Genomic DNA, 19,395 nt, shown 5'->3' with positions numbered 1-19,395 from the left:
TATTTGTAATATTTTCTTCAGCGATAACAAGAAAAAAAACTTTCCATAAATTAATGTCTAGCATTGTTAATTGTTTCCTCAAAATGTACAAAAAGGAGGACATTTCAGCCCAAAAGGAGGACATCCGATTTTTATCGAAAAAGGAGGACATGTCCTCCTTTAGGATACCATATGGTCACCCTACGCCGGCTGAAATGGCTATCGGCGTGACGCCGAAAACGCCGCCGCCGCACAGTGGGACCAATTTCAAAAAAGACGGTCAAAAATGTTAAAAGCGGAGCAAATGGCCTAGCAAGCCATAAATGAGAATATTTCATTGTATACATGGTTCAACTTCTCCGCAGTACATTCCAAAGTGGGGCTCACTGACTAGTAAGCCAGGGTAGGGTACCAGTCGTCGCAAGCACGCTATAGTTCTCAAAGACAACGTGCTTGCACCAAGTGGTGCGCCATCAACTACCAATGTCTGGCGGCGCCTGTGTAGCATTCTATGAGCAGTTCCACAGATATTAACTACTAGCTTTAATTACCGATTTCAGTCGCCTCACTGCAATGCTAACGAAAAATGTATTCTATTATTGAAAATTGTAAACATATGGAATGGGTTTTGTTTCGTTGCTAATCAACGTAAAGCCGTAAAGGCGTAAATCGTGACTTAAAATTACGGTTTATGTGAAAAAATCATGATTTTTTTCACAGAATGAGTTTGGAAAATTAGAGGTAAGGAATAAAACAAAATCCTCTCCTAAAATTAACCATTGCATTGGTTATTGGTCGACGGTACAGCAGCAGTGTCTTTCTCTGCTTTGTTCTCTCCGAGGCAGCCAATTTGGTTGCGACGAGACGGACGCAATGAGAAAACAGAACCTGTGCAATAAAAATCCTATTCGACAAAATGCTGATGTCATATTAGAAATTTGGAGACAGTACTCGTCGATAGCAAATCCTTCCGCACGCGATGGCATATGAGCAAGTCAAGCCACCTTCCTTTTGCCAGTGGAGATATATCAGCTTCCACACTGATATTCTTCCCTCCCCCTTCATACGGCAGCTTGGCAGAAGGAAGGTCGTGTGATATGTGCCATCACAAATATTGCCCTCCGCCGAAATAACTAAGCGGGCGGAGGGTGGCGGAACCTAATTTTTGTCGGATCGGATTCTTGAGAAAAAAATTAAGCTACAGTGTGAATTTCATTGATGGGTACCGATGGGTACCTTTTTGAATTTTACAATGAATATTGTAAATAAACAATACAATAATAATTTTATACATAATAAAGATCGAGTATTTTCTGCACGATCAAGAATAATTTAGGAAAGTAAATGTGTGGCTTTATTAGCCTTAGGGCTACACTTTATAATGGTACCGAATGTAATAGGTTAGGGTGATGTCACCATATTGAAGCAATAAGATAAATGTTACAAGATTCAGCAGAATTGAAAATCAACAACATGCTCAACTTGTATCGACTGTAAACTTAATATCCATCCGATTCAAATGCCTCAAAACTGTGTTTACATCATCGTCAAGTATTCTACAATCAATTCGTGATCCAAGTTTGTAATTTGGATCACTTTGAAAAAATGGTTTTTGACCGTCTTTTTGAAGATTGGTCCTTCTGTGCGCCGCCGACCAAAATTATGACAAACGCCGCCGCCGACGATTTTTGGACCGGCGCACACCTCTACTTCGGAGCCATCTTTGTAAAGGCTTGGAAGCCTCCTTTCAAGAGGCTCTGAAGGCTCCTTTCAAGAAGCTTGCTTTTAAGAGGCTCGGAAGCTTCCTTTCTAAAGTATCGGAAGCATTTTTACAAGAGACTCGAAAGCTTCCTTTTGGTTCGAAAGCCTCCGTTCAAAAAACACGGAAGCCTACAAAACTCCTCAAAGTTTTATAAGACGTTAGATGCATAAAATTAGCTTGCTTTCTGAAAAAAAAAAATCAGGAAGCTTTTTTTGGTTTGCCTATATTCCGTTAGTTTTCAGATCAGTTTTTCACGTATCTCAAGAGTTATGCTTATTTTCATTTACAGCAAAAAATAGGGGGTACATTAATGAATGCGAAAGTTCCAAGGGGCACCTCTCAAGCAAAACGTTGAGAAACGCTGCCGTAGATCGTTGATGTTGTCGCTAACGTTGATTGAACTTATCCGTTCATCGAACTTCAGGCAGTATTCAGTGGTAGATCATTTTCAGCCAGTGGCAGCGGCGTGGCTGCGTCACGCCGTTGATAGTCGGCGTCGGCGTGGGCTTATTTCATGCTTTGAAAAATTTCTGGATTCATTCTGAAGCTTCTCTAAAACTTACTCCAAAAGCTCCTCAAAGAATTTTTGCGGAAATCTTCCCACTAATTTATCCAAAATTATTCCGGACTTTCTCCGGAAGTTCCTGCAGGAATTCCCCGTAGGTTCCTCCTCCTGGAATTCTTCTGGACGTTCCTCCAGGAATTAGTACAGAAGTTAGTCCAGACATTCATCCGGAAGATCCTCCATTAATTCATCTTTAAGTTCTTTCAGGAATTCGACCGGAAGTACCTCCAGGAATTCCTCCTGAAATTACTCCAGAAATTACTCCAGCAATTACTTTGAAAGTTCTTCCAACAATTCCTTCGAAAAATCTCCAAAATTCGGAAGTTCTTTCAGCAATTCTTCCGGAAGCTTGTTCTGAAATTCGTCCTGAAGCTCGTTCCGGAATTATTCCGAAAGTTCGTCAAGAAAGAAGTTCCTCCAGGATTTTTTCCAGATGTTTCTTCAGAAGTTACTACGAGAAATAATTCTAGAATTTTTTGGGAATTTCCTTCAGGAATTTCTCTGGTTGTTCCTCCGGGAGTAATTGCAGGATTTCCGCCGTAAGTTCGTTCAGAAGTTTTTTTTTTCCGGAATTTCCACAACGAATTCTTTTAGAAGTTCTTCCATGAAATCCTTCCGTAGATATATCAGCTTCCACACTGATATTCTTCTCTCCCTTTTCATACGGGAGCTTGGCAGAAGGAAGGTCGTGTGATATGAGCCATCACAAATATTGCCCTCCGCTCGCTTTCAAATCGACTTCTATTAAAACATTCTTTATGCCTGCCGTATCCTAACGAAACTATCAATTTTGTACTTTCGCCTCTAATTCTATCATGAACATGTACGTCTAAGTTTGGAAGATGATATTAGCATTTCCGTATCATTGTAAATCGTTTAACTTGACGTAGAAGTAACACACACAAAATCATTAATTTAGTGTCCTTCCAGAAGTTGGCTCAGAAATTCTTCCGAAAGATCGTGATACAATGATCGTTGCATTTATCCGGATACGTTGGAGGGATAGCTCCGAGAAGAACAATTTGTCAGTCGTCATCAGGCAGTCGTAACGGTAAGGGCCCCAATACGCCACCGTATAGGCTGCGCATCCGGCGACTGACGAGGGTTTGGTGGAGTGGCTGGAAATTGAACCCACGACCATTCGCTTGTGAGGCAAACGTGTAGCCAATTACGCTACGGGACCCCCCACCCTCAGGAATTCTTCTGGATGTTCCTCCGGAAGTTAATGCAGCATTTCTTCTTCGTTCTGGAATTCCTTCAGAATATTGTTTAAAACTTCCTCCGAAATTTCTTCAGAATTTACTTCGTCAGAAATTCCACTAGAAGCTACTCCAGAAATCTTTTGTTTTGTTTACAAATACTCCGCTGGAAATTCCCCCAGTAATTCCTAATGAAATCCCTTCACAATTTCCTTTAAGAACTTTTCATGGAATATTTCAAGAACTCTTCAGAAATTCCTTTTAATTTATTTTCAAAATTCACATGGAATTCTTCTAAATTCACTTTCCACCAAGTCGCGGGAAATCTTCCGTAAATTTCTTCAAGAAATCCTTCAGAAATTAACTGGGAAATTTCTTTAGATATTTCCCCCCAAACTCCTTCAAAAAATCAACTTGATCATAATTCAGGATTTCCTCAAAACTCGAAAAGATTTCATGAAGCAATTGCTGAAGGATTTCTTTAAGGAATTCTCGAAGAAAATCGCGAAGGATTTTCTTATTTGAATCCCTAGAGGATTTTTCGGATAAATTCTCGAATGAACTTTTGATATCCTAATGGTCTTACTGAATGAATTCTCGAAAAATCTTGAAAACATTGTTGAAAATTTTCTACAATTTGAAGTATTTTCAAAGGGAGTTCAAGAAGAATGTCTAAAAAACTTATTGTAATTGAAAACAAATTTCACAAACAATTTTCAAATAATTTCAGACCACAAAACTGAAAGATTCCTGATAGAAAATTCCGAAGGTGTTCTTGACGCAATTTCTTAAATTTCTGTAGAACAATTTCCACTTTTTTTAAAACAACAAATATCAGTTGGATTACTTAAAAATGTTGATGTTTGGTGTTTTGTATAGCAAGGGATCTAATGAGTCTAGCTGTAGATAAGTCGCCATTGAATGATTTCTCACTCCGCACTTTTACTGGCCTCTAGTAGGGTCCACCACTCGGACTTAGCCCACTACCAGGGCGCAGAGCGCCTATACAGTTAGTTTGAGATCCTTCCTGTAGTTATCGCGGTTATCCAGGGACGACATGATCAACGTCCGAGATCACCTCCATCGTCTGGCCTCCGCGTTCTTCGTGGTTCATCATCACCGAATTGATGACTCTGGTCAGGGTGGGGTCGTCCATCTTCACGCCAGATCAGCGCTAGTCAGAAAAGAGCATCTGAGCCTACTACCACTCAATTGGCAACTGAGTGGTAAGATTGTACCGCGTGCTGCAAGGCCCGGTTTTACGGACGGAAGACATCCTGGCCATTAGCCCATTCGCTGTTTCAGGTCGGTGCCACCCGGCCTTACTAAGAGAATAGAATAACCAGACTACCAGCCCTCGCTTCACAATAATTCAATATCCAAAACATAGTCCAATAACATGCAACTATACTAGTATGCCATAATCAGAATCTTACTGGGATCAAGCCTGATGTGCCGATGGCATTCCCTGGGCTTGTGTTTTTTAAGCGGTGCACAGTCGCTTTGATAGAGTCTGCTTACGGACACTTGTGGCAGAGCCCACTGCTAAACCTCACCACGTACTACGAAGTTCTCCCTAACTCACAAACCCTAGGGGAGGGGTCGTCAAGCCTTGGACATAGTCCCTGCTGCCCCGTAATGGATCTAATGGGTCTAGCTGTAGGTAAGTCGCCATTTAATGATTTCAATTTATAGACTTGATCGGAGATGATAATAAACTCTGCATATGTACTTGGAACTTGGAAGCTTAATTATTCCCAAATGGCCCTCGCACACTTCAACACCTTTCAAACATTTTCACACTTGTCGCTGCCTAGCGATAAAATTTGGACTCCGTTTCTTTCCCATCTGCTTTCACACACACGCTGCTCCCTTCCTCTATACGAGCAGCATCGAGACCGATATGCCAATAAAATTGAATTTAAAACTGATTACGGTCGTACACAGAAAAAATAATGAAAAATGAACAGCGCGTAAAACTTGACATGCGGAAATTTACGCTATTCTACGCTGAAATGGGTCTCTTCCTAACAAGATTGCTTACAACTTGTATGCAATAATGACGATTCACGTCAAATATTGTATACATTTAGGCTATATCATGTGCGGAATTACGCCAATAATGGCGTTCCATTTATGTGCATGAATTTTAGTGTAAATTTCAGTGGATTTTTCTATCTGTGTACAGCTTCTGTCTAATAAGAAATGATTTGGCGCGTAAATAAGAATTGTGGTTCCAATAGCATCATATGGTGGCATCGGGAGAGAACGGTGCAATGTGTACAAACCATACACGACCATCGATGATTCTCCAAATGATGAACATCGATCGCTAGAACTAATTAAGTATTAGCCGAATAAATAAATATGCGTATCGTTGCCTCCGTTTTTGCCAGTCTCGGTAACAGTGACTTTCATTCACTGCCCGAGCCATCCCCAGAAAGGATGTACGGCAAAGACGGACGCTTCGATAATTTAATTAATCTCAAATCTAGACCAACATTTGAAAAGGGCGTAACAGCCAAAAATTATTCCTTCTGATTCTTCGTCTACATATAAAAAAAATGTACAAAGCCCGACTGGTTCAATAGTACTTCAATAGCCAATGGCGTGGTCAATTTTCATACAGCGCCAGCGGCGGCATTAGTCGGGATTTTCAGATATCAACATAACAATGAAAAATCACTGATTTTGTACCTTTTTTACGACAAACCCTTTCCGCCTATGGTCAACAATAATTTCATAAGAATTTCAGTTAGGCGATCAATATGATCCCAGAGCACAGAGAACGTAAGCTTTTTTTATCACAGACAGAAGGTTAAAGGAGCTACAAGATCTTTCGTTACACGCCTGTACTCCAATTCTTGGAATTCTTTAAAGCCTGGATTGAAACCCTAACCAAAAATTTTATCTGAACAAGTTAGGATTTTAGCCGAAGAAGCAAATTTTCATCTAAATAAGCCATTTTTCAGCTTTCAATGTGTGTTCAAATTATCCTCTTCATCTTCTTCTGATTGGCATTACATCCCCACTCTGGGACAGAGCCGCTTCGCATCTTAGTGTTTGCATTAAGCTTAGAAGTGCATTAAGCGGTTGTATGACATTCGCCAGAAAGTCATTTGCCAGAATCAATTTGCCAGAATGGACCATTCCCCAGAAAGTCGTTTGCCAGAATGCACCATTCCCCAGAAAGCCATTCGCCAGAATGTACCATTCCCCAGAATGCACCATTCCCCAGAATTGGTTGTCACCTATTTGTCATGCGCGCATTTGCCCAGTATGCGCAATAATTCTTAACAAAATATCATTTAAATATCAAGATATGCTATGGATAAGAACAAACTAATCGCACATGATATTGATCACTTTTTACAAATAGCATAACTTGATCTCCTGATGATATTTTAGTGCAAAATTTTGATATTATCGTCTGATCTTTTATCTCTTATATCAATCATGTCCATATCTCATTTTGCTATCTTATCAATATTTGATATTATTGAGCTATTTTCGTCTACTCGGGTAGGCATAACTATGAACAGCGTTAAAAGAAAGGGTCATTTGGCATAAGGGACATTTTTTATAATTTTGCTTTGTTGTTGTTGTATAAATGTTTTCTACTGAGGAATAAAACACCACACCGGTCGATAATACATAGAATTAAAAATACCTAATCTGTACATAAGACGTATCCATACATAAGCCGAGTATAGCAGCTTGCCTGGATTAAGGCAAAAATGGCGGATGTGATCCTTTCTTTCAAATAGGTGTTTGCCCGGATTAAGGCAATGGTGGGTGTGATCCCTTCTTTCAAAATAGGTGCTTACTCGGATTAAGGTAATGGTAGATGTGACTCCTTCTTTAAAAATAGGCGCTTGCCCGGATTAACGCAATGGTTGATGTAATTCCTTTTTTAAAAGTAGGCGCTTGCCCGGATTATGGCAATGGTGGATGTGATCCCTTCTTTAAAACTAGGCGTTTGCCTCAAATGAAGCAATGGTGGATGTGATTCCTTCTTTAAAAGTAGGCGCTTGTCCAAATTAAATCAAAAGTGGATGAGATCCCTTCTTTGAAAATAGGCGTTTGTCAGAAATGAAGCAATGGTGGATATGATCCATTTCTTAAAAAAAGGTGCTTGCTCCGATTAAGGCAAGGATAGATGTTATCTCGGTGTCCTCCTTAGCCTAGCGATAAGATACGCGGCTATAAAGCATGACCATGCTGAGGGTGACTGGGTTCGATTCCCAGTGCCGGTCTAGGCAATTTTCGGTTTGGAAATTGTCTGGACTTCCCTGGGCATAGAAGTATCATCGTGTTAGCCTCATGAAATGCAAAAATGGTAACTTGACTTAGAAACCTCACGATTAATAACTGTGGAAGTACTAAATGAACACTAAGCAGCGAGGCGGCTATGTCCCAGTGGAGATGTAATGCCAAAGAAGAAGAAGATGTTATCCCTTCTTTAAACGTAGGTGGTTGCCCGTGACCGTGTTTGAGTATGTCAATTGTGGATATGATTCCTTCTTTAGAAATAGACATTTTGCCTAGACTTGTAGATATAACTTCTTCAATGAAAGCTAATGGCGTTTAGTATGACTTAAAATGATATTATCCAATTGAATCATTTGTTTGAGAAACTGTATAAGTCCATTTTACAAAATTTCGAGAAAACAACAAAAAACTGTTTTCGAACAAATTGGCCCCAATTCTTTCAATTTCTTCGATACAGATCAATAGTTTTTGGCAAAACTCAACACTGTGGGACACTTCCAGTGCGAAAACTGTAAGCAGTACTCCAGAATTGCTCTTCAAAGTGCGTGCACATATGTAGTTTCTCAAACAAACGAAAACAAATTCATACATTCCTGAACAAAATTTTTTTTTCGTATACGTATTTTTGAACGAGGATTCAGAATATATAAAAATCTCATTTTGACCAAAAATGTTACATATGCAGTTTCTCAAACAAACGGTTCAATTGAGGATATGATTTAATTTTGAAATGAAGTCAGCGTCTGGAATGAGACGAATAAATCAAGACAAAATTTTCAAAACGACTTATCTGCTTTTGTAAACAAAGATTCAAACGACGATTTGACGAATCTGATAGCTCTCCCACGCAAACCAACACCATGAACAGGTAGCGGAATCCTTCACCTACCTATTGATGGTATTGGTTTGCGTGGGAGAGCTATCATATTCGTCAAATCGTCGTTTGAATCTTTGTTTACAAAAGCAGATAAGTCGTTTTGAAAATTTTGTCTTGAAATATGATATCCATTCGTAAACAGTTTGTTTGGTATTAGACAAATATGATTTTTTTTTTGATAAATAGTTTTCATCTTTCTGAAAATTGTCTAATATGTTTAATAATCCCGTTTATGAAAATTAGTTGTACCGCAAATCCCTTTATTATTAAATGATGCCAAATTCACCAAATAATGCAAAATTACCTTCTTTATATATTTTTTTTCTATTCTTTAGCCATCAATAATAATTGGAATTTCCAGTTTTACTATTTCTGGGGAATGGTACATTCTGGCAAATGGTCTATTCTGGGGAATGGCTTTCTGGCATATGGTCCATTCTGGCAAAAGGGTTTCTGGCAAAAATCATTCTGGCAAATTGATTCTGGCAAATGGTTTTCTGGCAAATGTCATACAATCCATTAAGCACTTCCACAGTTATTAACTGCGAGGTTTCTAAGCCAGGTTACCATTTTTGCATTCATATATCATGAGGCTAGCACGCTGATACTTTTATGCCCAGGGAAGTCGAGACAATTTCCAAACCGAAAATTGGCTAGACCGGGACCGGGAATTGAACCCAGCCACCCTCAGCATGGTCTTGCTTTGTAGCCGCGCGTCTTACCGCACGGCTAGGGAGGGCACCTAGCCCTGAAAGACCTAGAACATGTGATGAAAACATGTAAGATTTAGGTTTTTGAATGATGATGATGTATCGCATTGAAAAATTTTTGATCAACAGATGTAGTGAAAAACTAATAATTTATACAAAAAAAATTTACCCAATAAGTGACATAGAAAGAGGTTTCAGTGTATTTAAAAAAATGTACATTTAAGCATTAACATTGACACATTTCCACGAGGCTCCTGCGAAAATAAAAATAGCGTTTGGATAACACCTCATCCTCTTTCATAGACATTTGTAAACTTTTCCCACCTACCTATATTGTGGGGCTGTTTTTCTTCAATAGTATGTAAACCAAAAATTCGACTGTCTTACACGCAAAAAATGAAACCGGTTTGAAAACTTCACGAAATTGAATCAAATTGCAATCCCGTCCCACCACCTAACACACACACTTTTGAAAATTGGTCATTCGCTCGTCTCGATACGAGAGAGAAAAGAAAGCTCAAACTTCACTACCCATCGACCCACCGATAAAATGCTTCGAATGCGCGCACACACACCAACGCACAAAAAGGAGTCCATTTCCAACCTCCACTGAAAAACTACTCCGTCCACTGTGCAGCGCATATCGTTTTTCTCTTTCTCTAAAGTTGGATGAAGGGCGGCTGCCTGCTCACCTCGACAGCATAGGGCTCCTCACGACAGAGCACGCAATGTACCTAGAAGAAAATGGACTGAACTGCGCCACGTAGAGTTTTCCTACGTTGTGCTCATACAAAAGGACAAACAAACTTGTACCTGTGGCTAAGACATATGCATCCTAAATTAATGAAAATCAAGTAAATCAAATTAATATAACCAAATCCATTCCTAGTGTCAATTAAAAACATGAGATGCATATCAACCATATTCCTCCCAGCCTACGTGCTGGGTTGCATCCTGTCTCGAACGATGACGATCGCCTTCCTTGCACCCATCTACGAAAGAAGGAAAACAAAACCCACCGCATTCGCCGAACGCGATCGCTGTATGGAGGCTGTTAGTTACAATGACGATGACGATGATGTTGATGATGAACGAGCTGATCAACCTACAAGTGGGATTGCGGATGCCTTCGGTGCCTTTTGCCTGCGGCTGTGGCTGCTGTTTGTTCCTCCTGTAGCGGCTGTGGTGTGGGTGAAGGAGTATTGGAGTATTTGGGTGGGTTGCGTTTTGTTGGCCCAGTCGGTGCTCTCTCTTCAACTGGGTGGAAGATGTGGCTGTATGTGTGCAGAGAACGAGAGGAATATTGTTATCAAGAAAAAAGTATTGGAATCAGTGTTGTGAAATGTAAACTGCATTTGACTGATTTGTCCAAAACTTTATTTATAAGCCTTCACTTAATAATTTTCAATGGATCCTTAACGCTTGATGCCCACAACTGCCAATAATGATTTCATAGTTGACAACCATTGCACTTTCCGATGTAATAGGGATGATTTACGGACAAACATCACAACACATTTCAACTGGTTAACACTTAAGGACAATCCTCACGGAATCCAAATTTAAAAGTACTCGCGTTTTCAAGGGCACCCCATTCAAAACGGAAGCAACACACAACTGTCATTTTTATTATTCCAGCTTTGCTGCGTCGCGTTGAATAATAAAAGTTCCGTGGGGATTGTCCTTAAATGAGGTTTGAATCATACAACGTACGAATATTCCAGCAATTGAATTACCCTAGTAGTGTAGCAAATCAAATTCGCTGAAATTTTGAATGGTTGATGCGTCAACTATGAAATTATGGGCTGATAAGTACATTGCTCTAAGTGTGAAATTTGAGACTAGAGCCATCTTGCCTCTCACCTCTAGGCTTACCAGCTTTTCTTCACCAGCTGGTATCCTTCTGGAGGACTGTCCTCCTTATTCGTACATCTTTTATCAATATTGCCATGTATTGCATGATAATTATTTATTATGAGGTGCCCCCACATAAACTGGCTAAGAATGCTTGGTTCCTCTTTTAGGTAGATCAGCCAAAGTTTTTCGCACAACCTTCGCCTTTGTGTGGCCCATCAGTGCCGTGAATGTATTGGTGAGCGATCCCACTGCACTCGCTCGTTCGCTCACTTGCTCGTGTAGAGTGTTGAGAAAAACCAAACGGGAATCACCGCCACCGCAGAAAAGGAGATCCGCAGCACATTTCAATACATCGCCAATCGTCGCCGAGTGGAGTCTGGCTGGAGTTCGGTTCGCACGTTTTTGCTTCCTTTTCGGTCGTCGTCGCGTGTCCGTTTCCTTCGTTTCGGTTTAACTTCCTCCCTTGCGGATTGTGCTTTTTCTTCATTTCCTTGTTTCTCCCCAAGTGAAACTTCTACCTCCCAGGAGGAACTCGGAAGTTGAGTGAAGTGTGCAACATTTGCGATATTGTGTGAGCACTAACTCCGTTGTGACCAGTGCATACCCAAAGGAGTAAATCCTTCATTCCAGTGATAGTGACTAAATAAATCATTTTGTGATTTCTCGGAGTGTCCTTTTCAATAAGCCTACCACCCTAATTCAAGGCGAAGCAAAAGGTAAGCAAGTTTCTGTACAACAATTTTTAACCCAAAGCACATGTTTCGCGTTTTCCGGGGGATGTTGATTTGAAGGAAACGAGCCACATTGTCACAAGAGGCTCGTAGGTGCCGTTTCTGGGTTGTTTTCAATGTCAAGAGTCATGGGGGTAGAGACCGAGCGGCAGTCGTCGGTAGGCTCTGTCGATCGTCAATGAATTTTGTGTTGCTCTCGGACCCGATGACACGATAGATGGATTGAGTGTCATTGAAGCGGCGAGCGTGTCTGCTGCTGCTGGGCTGATAAAGGCTGGGCAGCTCATATAGCAAGCAGCGTCGTCGTTCGAGCTCTCGCTATATCTCCAACACTCTCGTTCTCTACCTCTACGCACGCACCCGCCCACCCATCGAGTTTGTTGTTTGGTTTGAGGGTATGTGCTATTTAATATATGGTTTTCACTTGATTTTGTTTTGGTTTCGCAAGCAACATATGATTGGGGCCGAAAGGCTAACAATGCTAAACTGAGAAAAATGTGGTTCGAATTTTCAAAGTCTAGTCCAATTCGGTGATTGAAGTAATAACTATTCTTGTTTTATTGTATTATTGGTAACACGGCTTTTAAGTCGTTAGCCCAACGCCATTCACATCATTGGATTTGTTCTGTTTTGTTAGCCAGAGCAGCTCTGCTATGCGGTATGTTGAAATCCTAGGAAGAATATGCATCTTGAAATTACTTGAAACAAGCTTTTCCAACCAAACACTATAAAATAAAAGGCACAAAAACCAAAACAAAACACTGCGAATGGTAATTGAGGGTGCCATACTTAATTGTGCCATAGGACATAAAAGCCACTTTAGTGTAAATGGTTCATGAGACGTTCACTCAAAATAGCAATAGGGGAACAGACGGCTTTGGCAGGTTTTGTTCTATTATTGGCAGGGGGGTTTTGTCGACCGAATTTTATGAAATTTGGCCACAATATTCTTTAATATGCAAAGAATGTTTGGGCCAAATTTGAGCACAATCAGTCATAAAAACCCCCTGCCAATAATAGAACAAAACCTGCCAAAGCCGTCATTACCCCTACATAAATGTATTTCTTAAAAAATATAACGAGCGGAGTTTGACCCAGCATGAAACATCATTTTACGGTGTCTTTGTCCGAAGAGGCTTATTTTCGAAAAATCAGTATCTCTGAAACACCCACTACACGAAAGTATGGTTTTCTTCTTTCACGTAGGTGCACAAAATGTTCTATCAGGGGTCATTTTTCCATACATTTTTGGGGAGGTTAAGTCGGCTATCATTTTAGATTTCTATGGAGTTTGCACCAAAAATTGTGAAAATTGTTCTAGATCCCCCGATATAACATTCTAGTTTATCCACTATATGATAGAGGAGAGCCTATACTTTTGCGTGGTGGGTGTTTCAGAGATACTGATTTTTGAAAAATAATATTGCCCAATAGAGACCCGAGGAAATCATTAATGCTAAAAAACAAAAAATATTTTAACCCTTTATAAGGCAAACGCATCTAAACAATAAATGAACTCTGAATTCCTAAAAAATCCAAAGAAATTTCTAAACCAATTTCCGAAGAAATTCCAACGCAAATTTTCAAAACTTACTGAAATTTTCGAAAGAAAAAATCCAAAAGGAATCCCCAAAGAAGTTTTGTAAAGAATTTCCGAAAAAAAAATCAAAACTTTTTCCGTAGCTATTTCTTTTCCAACTTTGCAGTCACTTCAGCAATGAAAACGAACGTTTTATCTTTTCCTAACGTTTCAATGGGCTATGTCATCTTTTTCAAGGGTTGGAAAGGATTAGTATTTCTAAAAAATTTCGGAAGGCAAAACATCTGAAAGAGTTCGTAAATGTACTTCTACTACAGGGTGTTCAATAAGTTCGAATACACTTTCGAAAAATGTTTAGAAAAAATAGAAACCCCACAGATGGGGTTTGATAAAACGCTTTGTTCTCGCTCATTTTATGATTTGGATTCAATCCCTGAAATTAATTCTTTTCCCGGTTTCATTTCGTTGAAAGTATTGTTTATAAGGAACGTTTGTAACATTTCTCTAGGAATGACATCTGTTTTGTACCTCTTCACGAGGTTCAAACGTTTCTAAAACCCATGGGCATTCCGTTACAGATTTTGAGAATTACCGTCTGGTCCAAGTCGTTGACCTTGTATTTGTCCAGCTTTGCCATAATAAAGGACCAAACAAGAAAGTTAAGATGGTTTAAATACGGGAAGCTGGGAGGCCGCAAAGTTTTGTCCAAAAAGTCGATGAAATTGGGTTTTTTAATTTTGAAAAACATGTTGATTTTTTTTTGTTCATTCGATAGAGCACCTTTTTCTGAGCTACACATTTTGAAAGTTTTTAAAAATTCGACTACTTGGCAATTAGCTCACAGGTAGACAGCTCGGTACATAGTAAAATCAAGATAGGGGTGTTCAATACGCGAAATAATTAGGTTTTTCGATATTGATTTAAAACAGTTACAGTGCACCAAAATTCATAAAAATTTGGATTCAGGCTCAGCTTTTATAATAGATTCGAGATGTGTAATAATCTCAATACCCCTAAAAACTCAATTGCCTCCATATTAGGCTTAAATCGCATTTTCCGTGTATAAAAGGGTATTATCCTATTGAAACACGTAGGGCTCATCTCCGTATTAGCACCGGGCCACTGGGGGCATCAACCGTCCTCAAAACCTCAGTTTTGTAGTACGCCGCAATTATTTTGACCTTCAAAAACGGCTATTTACGATGCCCCAATACCCTTTCAACGTGCCTAATAAACAAACAACAAGTGACAGAATGTCAACACCACACACATCCGTTAGCGTATATATGAAGCTAAAGCTGACACCAATACTAATACAGAATATGTACATTGGGCATACAAACACAATGATCAAACATTTGTATTCGAACTTATTAAACACCCTGTAAATGAATGATTTGAATAATTTCCGAAAGGCTTCCTGAAGTAGTTCTTATAATTCCTTCTTTCAATTTTCAAAGAAACATCCGGAGTAATTTAAAAAGGAATTTTAAAATTTATTACCGGAGGATTTTTCATAGGAAACCTGAGAGGAATTTCTGGAGGAAATCTTGAAGCAATATCCAGAGGAGTTCTTGGAGAAATCCTCAGGAATTTCCTAGAATTGTGGTCTAAAACTTTCGAAGGAAGTCCTGGTTATATAAATTTTCCTAGAGAAATTCTTGCAGGCATTTCCGGAGGTCCTATGATTTTCCTAAAGAAAGTCCCGAAAAAACTGTGGAAAGAAATTTTGAAGGAATTCTTGGAAGAATTTTCGAAGGAATTACTGAATTTATTTCCAAAGGATGCTTTGAAGAAATTCCTCCGGGAATTTTCGAGGAAACTTCTGGAGCAATCTAAAAAGGAATTTTTGATAGATTTTTAAAAAAATAGATTTTAAAATGAATTTATGGTGAAATTTCCTAAGGAATAACAACCATGAGTATATTTTCGAAGGAATTTCTGGAGCAATTCCAGATGGAATTCTCGAAGCATGATGAAGATGGAATTTCCGAAGCAAATTCTGGAGAAATCTATTGAACTTCGTCGGAAATTCTTTTCGGAATGCGTTCAGAAACTCCTTCGGATATTTCTTAAGGAATTTCTTCAAAAATTCATTGACGAATTCGTTTCGAAAATTCCTTCAGGTTTTTTTTTTCAAATTACTCCATATTTTTCAACAACTGATTCCGAAATTCCTCGTGAAATTCATTTGGAAACTTCTACGGGAATTTTTCCACAAAATCGACTAGAAATTTCCTCTAAGATTAATTTAAAACATTCCGGTACACATTTCAAGCTTAGATCGACAATGCCAATATCTTACTTGACATTAGCTAACTTAGACCTGAATGCAAGCCGACATCAGTTCTGACTTTGAATGACCCAAGTATCCCAAAATAACAATTTTTTCATATAATGTGAAAATGAGATTTTAGGGGAACAGTTAGACACTTCCAATGCGGAACTGAGACGAATCTGGGCGCTGGTATAGAAAATCTGCACCTGCCGGATCACAAAATGTTGGCTTTGGGGGGTTGATAGTAACCAACAATGCACAATTGAGACCCATATGGGCACAAGCAGTGCGAGCCCGTACCTGCGGGATCACAAAATGTTGGCTTTGGGGGAGTTGATAGTAACCAACAGGGCACATTTTAAAGAGACTATAAAGGTGTTCGGCCGTACGACAGACTATTTTTTCAACATACATATACGTTCATATGCACACATATAGCCTGAATAAACGAAAATAAATTTTTGCAATTGGGCAAAGCTTCTTAGTTGTCGACCAAGCGTGACTAAGTAGGACGGGAGGGCTGACTTTGACAGAACTTTTGCCGAATATCAACTAGACATTTGTTCGGCATAGCACACGCTTAAAATTTCACCCTTTCAATACTTCCCAATACCTTGGGATAATTCTGAGGATCGTGTGAACTATGTCGTAGTTTTCTGGCACTTATTGCATAACTCAACCGACATTGCTGTTCTTGACGCGAAAGATGGCAGAGACAATTGCACTGCACGTTTCAGTGATGCCCTCAAAGAAGTTTAACAATCATGACTAAAGATTCGCAACCTGTATTAAAATCAATTACTGATTAATGATGCTATTAACCAAAACGCGGTTTCGTTGACTGAAAGCTCTGATTATTCAATTTACCTATGTAGACATTTTTTTTAACTGCGCATAATGGGGAAGCGCCATAATCATAAATTTCCCCATACTAATTTGCATGCAAACTTGAAACGGATTGTGAAAAATCAGTTCTCATTCAAATCAGCTCGAATTTTCGGAGGACACTCAGAACATGATACAGAATCAGATGAGCGTTGTGGAGCAAAATCGATTTTTTGAACCACCCTAATGAATATGCTTTACCCCTTAAACTTTCCATAGCATTCAACTTGTTTCAGCGTAAATTCATTAAGAAAGCTGTCATTATGCTTTATGTGTTTGTGTAGATGTATTGATACGGCCCACTGGCTTCAATATCATTTTTCAATACCAGACATTAAAACAGAATGTTTGAACCTTTACATTCCGATTGGAGATGTCCAAGAAAGCTGCCCTAGGGAAGTGGGAACTATTTGGAAGGTTTTGAAGCCCATCTTGCGGTATACCCAACCTTTTGATTTTGCATTAATCTTTTTAAATCATTACTACAAATTCATTAAAAAGGAACACTTTTTACCCGTAACAACAAGGTTGTTCGATGTTTTTTTAAATAGTAGCAATTTTAAGGTTATATAAAAAAGAATCAATATTTTTTTACGGACAGATTATGACGTTTTCACCAGAATATTCAATCAAAAACTTTTGGATTCGGAAGGAATTCACAGTTTGTGTTGCCTATTCCATTGACAGTAATATCCCGATTTTATCACCCCCTGGTGAATTTTGGGGTGATAAAACAGGGTATGTGACAAAATCGGAAAAAAAAATTATTTCCAATTTTTTAATTCAATCCACAAATATGAATCATTTTATGCCTTGGAAAGGCAAAAAGCGTGATCGGTACCCGTTATTTCTTGTCGAAATTGCTTACAGAATCCTTCCCAGGTACTCAGAAGTCATTCATAGTAAACTACAGCCAATGAAAGTTATTTCATGAAAATCAATGTTGTTTGAGGTATTATTTACGGAAATAAAAAGAATGACTAAAATTTTCAAAAATTTTTGGGGTGACAACGTCGAAAACGTGATAAAATCGGTGGTAGACAAAATCTGGGAGTGACAAAATTGGGTCAACACTGTAATTCCACTACTTTATTGCACCTTTGACAGATACGTATTTCGACTCGACTTAGTCGAAGACGGCCTTACTGTTAAGGTCGAAATACGTATCTGCCAAAGGTATAATAAAGAAGTGGAATTAAATGGAATAGTACAAACTCGTCTTATGACAAGTGGACAATTTAATGTCAAGAGAAAACATTTTAAATGACGACAGAATGTATCAACCAAACTTACGCGAATGTGAATAACTAATTACTGTATCCTTAATCTTTTATAAAAAATTTCTTATCAATTATTCTGCAGTAAAATGACATCATAATCATTTTACCAGGCCCTCATAGATGAGCAAAATTTCACTAATAGAAAAACCCTTACCGCATACCCTTAACTGCTGAGCAAAGCACGATGGAAACGAGGTTAGCCAGTGGGTGGACCACCATAAGTTTTCATTTTTTTCTCGCCCCGACCCGACTCTTCCTCTTCATCATACATTACGCTTCTTTCGTCGTGTCTTCCTCTCACGTATCCCCTCGGTCGATTGTCGGCGACGACGACGACGTCGTCCGTAATCGCAATCGGTATATTCGCCGCCCGCAGCTCCGGTCGGCGATGGGCTGCTGGGCTGGGCCCAGCAGAAGTGTTTTTGCGACTGATTTGTTGTTATTATTGTCTACCGTTCCGTGCGTTCGCTGTGTGGCGGCGTCGGCGTCAGCAGCGGTATCGATGGTCAGCTCTGCCAACGCAGACAACACTTCATCGCACACATGCTTCCTTCCTGGTTGACCATCATCATCGGCATCGGCTTCGTCATCATCGAGACTGTGCTGTTGGAAGTGGTTTTTGTTTTTGATCTCCTACCGGACGGGCTCCTCCGGCTGCGCGATAGTCGAGTCGGTCTAGATGGTGGTTGTTTCGTTCTTTGTTTTACGGAAAGCTGACAAATACGCACTTGTTCGTCCGAACAGGTTTGCGGAAGGTGGTAGTGGGAGGTGAAAATGATAACAATACCAATCAAAACGAAACCATTTTTGGTATTTAAATGTAGATAGTTATAGATTTTGGAATCAATTGATATGCATGGAAAGCTTGAATATTATGCTTCATAGCTATAATGTCAATCACAACTTTGGGATACATATTATTACACGTGGCCGAATAATTCACGATATAATAATTGCTGAATTTTATCTGTCGATCGATTGCGATTCTTGCGGTCTAATAATTCGCCAAAGTAATAACGAGTCGCAATCACTGGATTTCTTCGTTTAAATTCCATTTCGCTCAAGGATGTTTACAGATGTTAAATTTAAATATTAAATTTTGTTAGATAACTGAAAAAATGACGATATAATGCCTGAAAAATATATTCGAATGAAGGGACCCAAATTGATGCATTATCTGATTTGTATGATTTTCATCAAGATCATATAATCCATTACCCTGAAATATATTTGATGTTATGATGAAATGTATTTCTTCCATTCAATACTTTTCCAATGCTTAAATCAAAGAGATCGAGGTAGGTATGCATCAGAAATCGTAAAAATCTCGAGGGACTCACCCAATGCAGCCCACACAAAAACATCACTCAGTTTCCAGTGGTAACAGAAAAAAGAACTAGTATCCAACATCGGGCGACAACGATGACGATCATTTTGTTCACAACTCACACCGTCACACT

The 19,395-nt window shown here is 39.2% G+C and overlaps 1 protein-coding gene across 3 annotated transcripts in view; it reads left to right on the top strand.

The window, feature by feature from the left end:
• Window positions 1-19,395, top strand: part of LOC134225562 (protein charlatan) — a 126,324-nt gene that overhangs the window by 30,156 nt on the left and 76,773 nt on the right. The window contains exon 1 of one of the 3 annotated variants that reach the window (XM_062705745.1): window positions 11,528-11,937. The exons of 1 other annotated variant lie outside the window; for it this stretch is intronic. The gene's annotated coding sequence lies outside the window, so the exon portion shown is untranslated. Of the gene's footprint in view, window positions 1-11,527; window positions 11,938-19,395 lie in introns of those variants that run through there. One more of the 3 variants, XM_062705747.1, reaches the window with a different exon arrangement.

Source organism: Armigeres subalbatus, chromosome 3, assembly GCF_024139115.2.
Source record: "Armigeres subalbatus isolate Guangzhou_Male chromosome 3, GZ_Asu_2, whole genome shotgun sequence".
NCBI lineage: Eukaryota > Metazoa > Arthropoda > Insecta > Diptera > Culicidae > Armigeres > Armigeres subalbatus.
The sequence above is the reverse complement of the archived record's forward strand: the minus strand, read 5'-3'. Positions and strand labels throughout refer to the sequence as shown.